Raw genomic sequence first — 7,692 nt, forward strand, 5'->3', positions numbered from 1 at the left:
ATTCAAAATCTTTTCTAACCTCTTATCTTTTTAAAATTGATTTTCAAATCTTTTTCAATTAACCACTTAACTTTTTGTTTGTTTTTAAAAGTTTACTAATTCAATCATATTTTTTTCAAAACCACCTAACTAATTTCCTCTCTTCAATTTTGGAAAATCACCTTCCTCTTTTTCAAAATTCCTTTTTAATTAACTAATTGTTTTAACTTTTAATTTAATTTCAATTTTCTTTTTTTTTAATTTTCAAATTTTAATTAGAATTTTAAATTAAAAACAAAAATATTTTTCTTTTCTTTTCAATTATTTTCGAAAATTCTCATCTCTCATCTCATTCTATTTATTTATTTATCTACTAACATCCTTCTTTCACTCAAGAATTCGAACCCATTCCTCTCCCCTATGTTTGGATTCTTATCTTTTCCTTCTTCTATTCTTCTCTTTACTTACATAAGGAATCTCTATACTGTGACATAGAGGATTCCATATTTTCTTTTCTGTTTTCTTCTTTTTCATTTGAGCAGGAACAAGGATAAGAACATTCTTGTTGAGGCTGATCCTGAACCTGAAAGGACTCTAAAGAGGAAGCTATGGGAAGCTAAAGCACAACTCTCTGGAGAAAATCTGACAGAAATTTTCGAAAAAGAAGGAGACATGGTCGAAAATAATAACAATGCAAGGAAGATGCTTGGTGACTTTATTGCACCAAATTCTAACTTACATGGAAGAAGCATCTCAATCCCTGCCATTGGAGCAAACAATTTTGAGCTGAAACCTCAATTAGTTTCTCTGATGCAACAGAACTGCAAGTTTCATGGACTTCCATCAGAAGATCCTTTTCAGTTCTTAACTGAATTCTTGCAAATCTGTGATACTGTTAAGACCAATGGGGTTGATCCCGAGGTCTACAGGCTTATGCTTTTCCCGTTTGCTGTAAGAGACTGAGCTAGAATATGGTTGGACTCTCAACCTAAAGACAGCCTAAACTCTTAGGATAAGCTGGTCATGGCTTTCTTAGCCAAGTTCTTTCCTCCTCAAAAGCTTAGTAAGCTTAGAGTGGATGTTCAAACCTTCAAACAGAAAGAAGGTGAGTCCCTCTATGAAGCTTGGGAGAGATACAAGGAACTGACCAAAAAGTGTCCTTCTGACATGCTTTCAGAATGAACCATCCTGGATATATTTTATGATGGTCTGTCTAAATTATCTAAAATGTCATTGGACCATTCTAAAGGTGGATCCATTCACCTAAAGAAAACACCTACAGAAGCTCAAGAACTCATTAACATGGTTGCAAATAACCAGTTAATGTACACCTCTGAAAGGAATCATGTGAGTAATGGGACGCCTATGAGGAAAGGAGTTCTTGAAACTGATACTCTGAATGCCATATTGGCTCAGAATATAAAATATTGACTCAACAAGTCAATATGATCTCTCAGAGTCTGAATGGATTGAAGGAATCATCCAACAGTACTATAGAGGCATCTTCTGAAGAAGAAGCTTATGATCCTGAGAACCCTGCAATAGCAGAGGTGAATTACATGGGTGAACCCTATGGAAACACCTATAATCCCTCATGGAAAAATCATCCAAATTTCTCATGGAAGGATCAACAAAAGCCTCAACAAGGCTTTAATAATGGTGGAAGAAACAGGTTTAGCAATAGCAAACCTTTTCCATCATCCACTCAGCAACAGACAGAGAATTCTGAGCAGAACCCATCTAGCTTAGCAAATATAGTCTCTGGTCTATCTAAGGCCACTATGAGTTTCATGAATGAAACAAGGTCCTCCATTAGAAATTTGGAGGCACAAGTGGGCCAGCTGAGTAAAAGGGTCATTGAAACTCCTCCTAGTACTCTCCCAAGCAATACAAAAGAAAATCCAAAGAGAGAGTGCAAGGCCATTGATTTGACCATCATGGCTGAACCTACAAGGGAGGAGGAGGATGTGAATGCTAGTGAGGAAGACCTCTTGGGAGGTTCAGTTACCAATAAGGAGTTTCCCTATGAGGAACCAAAGGAATCTGAGGCTCATCTAGAGACCATAGAGATTCCATTGAACCTCCTTTTGCCCTTCATGAGCTCTGATGAGTATTTTTCTTCTGAAGAGAATGAAGACGTTACTGAAGAGCAAGTTGCTAAGTACCTTGGTGCAATCATGAAGCTGAATGCCAAATTATTTGGTAATGAGACTTGGGAAGATGAACCTCCCTTGCTCACCAATGAACTGAATGCATTGGATAGGCAGAAATTACCTCAAAAGAAATAGGATCCTGGCAAATTCTTAATACCCTGTACCATAGGCACCATGACCCTTTGAGAAGGCTCTGTGTGACCTGGGGTCAGGAATAAACTTAATGCCACTCTCTGTAATGGAGAAACTTGGGATCTTTGAGGTACAAGCTGCCAGAATCTCATTAGGGATGGCAGATAACTCAAGAAAATAGGCTTATGGACAAGTAGAGGACGTGTTAGTAAAGGTTGAAGGCCTTTACATCCCTACTGATTTCATAATCCTAGACACTGGGAAGGATGAGGATGAATCCATCATCCTTGGAAGACCCTTCCTAGCCACAGCAAGAGCTGTGATTGATGTGGACAGAGGAGAGTTGGTCCTTCAACTGAATAAGGACAACCTTGTGTTTAAGACTCAAGGATCTCCTTCTGTAACCATGGAGAGGAAGCATGAAAAGCTTCTCTCACTGTAGAGTCAACCAAAGCCCCCACAGTCAAACTTTAAGTTTGGTGTTGGGAGGCCACAACCAAACTCTAAGTTTGGTGTTGAACCCCCACATTCAAACTCTAAGTTTGGTGTTGGGAGGTTCCAACCTTGCTTTGACTATCTGTGAGGCTCCATGAGAGCTCACTGTCAAGCTATTGACATTAAAGAAGCGCTTGTTGGGAGGCAACCCAGTGTTAATTAATTATATCTATTTTATTTTCTTTTTATTATTTTGTGTTTTATTAGGTTGATGATCATGTGGAGTCACAAAAACTACTGAAAATTCAAAAACAAAATGAAAAACAGTATTAAAAATAGCACACCCTGGAGGAGGAGCATTCTGGCATTTAAACGCCAGAAACAAGCATCTGTCTGGCGTTTAACGCTAGAAACAAGCACCAAGCTGGCGTTTAACGCCAGAAACAAGCATCTGCCTGGCGTTAAACGCCAGAAACAGGCTATATTTGGGCGTTTAACGTCATAAACAAGCAGCAGTCTGGCGTTAAACACCAGGATTGCACAGCAAGGGCGTTTTACATGCCTAATTGGAGTAGGGATGTTAAGTCCTTGGCCCCACTGGATCTGTGGACCCCACAGGATCCCCACCACTTCTTCTCTCCTCTTCACACCTTTTCATAACTCTCCTCCCCAAATACCCTTCACCAATCACCTCAATCACTCTTCCCCATCACCTCTTCACCATTCACATCCATCCCCTCTTCCCTATAAACCCCACCCCACCCCTATATAAACCCCACATTCCTTCTTCATTTTCACACAATACAACCCTTTCTTCTTCCCTTGGCCAAATATACACCTCTCTCCCTCTCCTCCATTCTTTTTTTTCTTCTCCTTCTTTCTTTCTTCTTTTGCTCGGGAACGAGCAAACATTTTAAGTTTGGTGTGGTAAAAGCATTGCTTTTTGTTTTTTTCATAACCATTAATGGCATCTAAGGCCAGAGAAACCTCAAGAAAGAAGAAAGGGAAGGCAATTGCTTCCCCCTCTAAGTCATGGGAGATGGAGATATTCATCTCAAGGGTCCATAGCTCAATAATAGAGCATTTGACTGCACATCAAGAGAGCCCACTCATGGACCTCAACAAGAGCATGAGGAAATTCCTCACCATGAAATCCCTGAGATGCCTCAAGGGATGCACTTTCCTCCACAAAACTATTGGGAGCAAATCAACACCTCCCTAAGAAAATTAAGTTCCAATATGGGACAACTAAGGATGGAGCACCAAAATCACTCCATCATCCTCCATGAGATTAGAGAAGATCAAAGAGCTATGAGGGAGGAGCAACAAAGACAAGGAAGAGACATAGAGGAGCTCAAGAGCACCATTGGTTCTTCAAGAAGAGAAAGACGTCACCCTCAGTAAGGTGGACCCATTCCTTAATCTCCTTGTTCTTATTTTCCTGTTTTTCGTTTACTATGCTTTATGTTTATTTATGTTTGTGTCTTATTACATGATCATTAGTATTTAAGTATCTATGCCTTAAAGTTATGAATGTCCTATGAATCCATCACCTCTCTTAAATGAAAAATGTTTTAATTACAAAAGAACAAGAAGTACATGGTTTCGAATTCATCCTTGAAACTAGTTTAATTATTTTGATGTGGTGACAATACTTTTTGTTTTCTGAATGAATGCTTGAACAATGCATATGTCTTTTGATATTGTGGTTTATGAATGTTAAATATGTTGGCTCTTGAAAGAATGATGAAAAGGAAAAATGTTATTGACAATATGAAAAATCATAAAATTGATTCTCGAAGCAAGAAAAAGCAGTGAATACAAAAGCTTACAAAAAAAAGAAGAAAACAAATGGCAAAAAAAAAGAGAGATAGAAAAAGAAAAAGCAAGCAGAAAAAGCCAAAAGCTCTTTAAACCAAAAGGCAAGAGCAAAAAGCCAATAGCCCTTAAAACCAAAAGGAATAAAATCCTGGCCTAAGTGGCTAAACCAAGCTGTCCCTAACCATGTGCTTGTGGCGTGAAGTTGTCAAGTGAAAACTTGAGACTGAACGGTTAAAGTCAAGGTCCAAAGCAAAAAAAAAGAGTGTGCTTAAGAACACCGGACACCTCTAATTGGGGACTCTAGCAAAGCTGAGTCACAATCTGAAAAGGTTCACCCAATTATGTGTCTGTGGCATTTATGTATCCGGTGGTAATACTGGAAAACAAAGTGCTTAGGGCCACGGCCAAGACTCATAAAGTAGCTGTGTTCAAGAATCAACATACTGAACTAGGAGAATCAATAACACTATCTAAATTCTAAGGTCCTATAGATGCCAATCAATCTGAACTTCAATGGATAAAATGAGATGCCAAAACTATTCAAGAGGCAAAAAGCTACTAGTCCCGCTCATCTGATTGGAGCTAAGTTTCATTGATATTTTGGAACTTATAGTATATTCCCTTCTTTTTATCCTATTTGATTTTCAGTTGCTTGGGGACAAGAAACAATTTAAGTTTGGTGTTGTGATGAGTGGATAATTTATACGCTTTTTGGCATTGTTTTTACATAGTTTTCAGTGTGATTTAGTTAGTTTTTAATATATTTGTATTAGTTTTTAAATAAAAATCACATTTCTGGACTTTACTATGAGTTTGTGTATTTTTCTGTGATTTTAGGTATTTTCTGGCTGAAATTGAGAGACTTGAGCAAAAATCAGATTCAGAGGCTGAAGAAGGACTGCAGATGCTGTTGGATTCTGACCTCCTTGCACTCGAAGTGAATTTTCTAGAGCTACAGAAGTCGAAATGGCGCGCTCTCAATTGTGTTGGAAAATATACATCCAGGGTTTCCAGCAATATATAATCGTTCATACTTTGCCCGAGTTTAGATGACGCAAACTGGCGTTCAACGCCAGCTTCTTGCCCTATTCAGGAGTTAAACGCCAGAAACAGGTTGCAAAGTGGAGTTAAACGCCAGAAACAGGTTACAAACTAGCGTTCAACTCCAAGGAAGACCTCTACACGTGTAAAGCTCAATGCTCAGCCCAGGCACACACCAAGTGGGCCCGAAAGTGGATTTCTGCATCATTTACTCATTTCTGTAAACCCTAGTAACTAATTTAGTATAAATAGGACTTTTTTCTATTGTATTTACATCTTCGGATCTATCTTTGGATTAACTTTTGATCCTTTGATCACGTTTTGGGGGCTGGCCATTCAGCCATGCCTGGACCATTATTACTTATGTATTTTCAACGGTAGAGTTTCTACACACCATATATTAAGATGTGGAGCTCTGCTATTCCTTGAGTATTAATGCAAAGTACTATTGTTTTTCTATTCAATTCAAGCTTATTCCTATTCTAAGATATTCATTCGCACCCAAGAACATGATGAATGTGATGATTATGTGACACTCATCACCATTCTCACCTATGAACGCGTGCCTGACAACCACTTCCGTTCTATATAAAGACGAGACAAAATGAGTATCTCTTAGATATCTAATACAGGGGACCAAGTCTAAGATATTAGAGTCTTCGTGGTATAAGTTAGAACCCATGGATGGCCATTCCTGAGATCCAAAAAGTCTAAACCTTGTCTGTGGTATTCCGACTAGGATCTGGGAAGGGATGGCTGTGACGAGCTTCAAACTCGCGAGTGCTGGGCGTAGTGACAGACGCAAAAGGATAGTAAATCCTATTCCAGTATGATCGAGAACCGATAGATGATTAGCCATTGATGAAGAGAATTTTTGACGGTTTAGAATTCACAATTGAAGTCTCGTTGCAAAGTATAATTTCTAAACCAACAATAGTCCTCTCATGCAAAAATTTAGGTTGTCACTAGTAACAAACCCCAAATGAATTTATAACCGGAGTATTTGGACGATGGGTTGTCTCACGAAGAGTTGCAATGAAGTGTTTAATTATTGGCTATGAAAATGCAAAGGGGGGGTTGAATGGAGGGAGAAGGAAAATGGAACGTTGGGGGTGGAAAGAGTGTGATGCGCGAATGCGCTAGGGCTTCGCGTCTCTGGGGTAAGTGAAAATTCGAATCCACGCGTGCGCGTAAGGTGCGCGTTCACGTGGGTAGGCGAAATGGAAGAACGGTGCGAAAGCGCCATGCGCGCTTGCGCATAGACGGAAGGATCAGAATGGGTGCGGACGCGTAAGGTGCGCGTCGGCGCGGATGTGCTGGGCTGCAGGCATAAAAGGGGCCCAGAGTTGGCACAACTTTCGGGTCATTTGGCTTGGATGATGCTAAGACGCATCGACGCGCGCGCGCACTATGCGCGTTCGCGTGGATGGCTTGAGCTTATTGGAGGGGCGCGGAGGCGTGAAGTACGCCAACGCGTGAACAGCGAAACAGGGAGTGACGCGGACGCGTACAGCGTGCGTTCGCGTGGGTTGAGGCACAGAGTTGGCCCAAAAGTGGCGCAACTTTTTGGTTTTTGGCCCAGGAAACTAAAATGCGCAGCCGACGCGCGCGCACACTTTGCGCTTGCGCGTGGCTTACTTTTTTACTTTTTTTTTTTTAATGAGCATCAAAAGACCTCATAACTTTCCATCCTTTTCTAAAACTCTAGCTAAGGTGTAAGATTAAGCACCTTTGGAGACATAGAGGAATTTTCAAACAACTTGAGAAAACTTGCAATTCAAGCAAAAACTCAATTCAAAAATAAATTCATCCCTTATTAAAGCATAGAATGCATAAACACCTTAGTAAACAAAGGAAAATATACCAAGAGGTAAAGAAACTATATACAATAGAACCCAATTCATTCATTCATTCATTATATCTACAGGAGAATGGAAAGAGTTTACCATGGTGGGGTGTCTCCCACCAAGAACTTTTAGTTTAAGTCCTTAAGTTGGACATTGGGAGGCTCCTTGTCAGGTTGGCTTACGCTTGTAGCCATCCTTGAACCTCCAAAAGTGCTTGTCCTTCAATCGGTTGTCAGAAGTTCCAACCTTCTTCATTAAGCTTTAGTGAGGTTCTTTCCAAGACG

The 7,692-nt window shown here is 39.9% G+C and overlaps 1 non-coding gene across 1 annotated transcript; it reads right to left on the reverse strand.

Moving 5' to 3' along the window:
- Positions 1 to 1,044: 1,044 nt before the first annotated feature.
- On the reverse strand, positions 1,045 to 1,152 carry LOC148577498 (small nucleolar RNA R71). Its single transcript, XR_015904495.1, has one exon. It is a non-coding gene; the product is annotated as a small nucleolar RNA R71 (small nucleolar RNA).
- Between the last annotated feature and the right edge of the window lie 6,540 nt (positions 1,153 to 7,692).

The sequence above is a fragment of the Arachis ipaensis genome, chromosome B1 (assembly GCF_059453495.1).
Source record: "Arachis ipaensis isolate K30076 ecotype BB chromosome B1, ASM5945349v1, whole genome shotgun sequence".
Classification (NCBI taxonomy): Eukaryota; Viridiplantae; Streptophyta; class Magnoliopsida; order Fabales; family Fabaceae; genus Arachis; species Arachis ipaensis.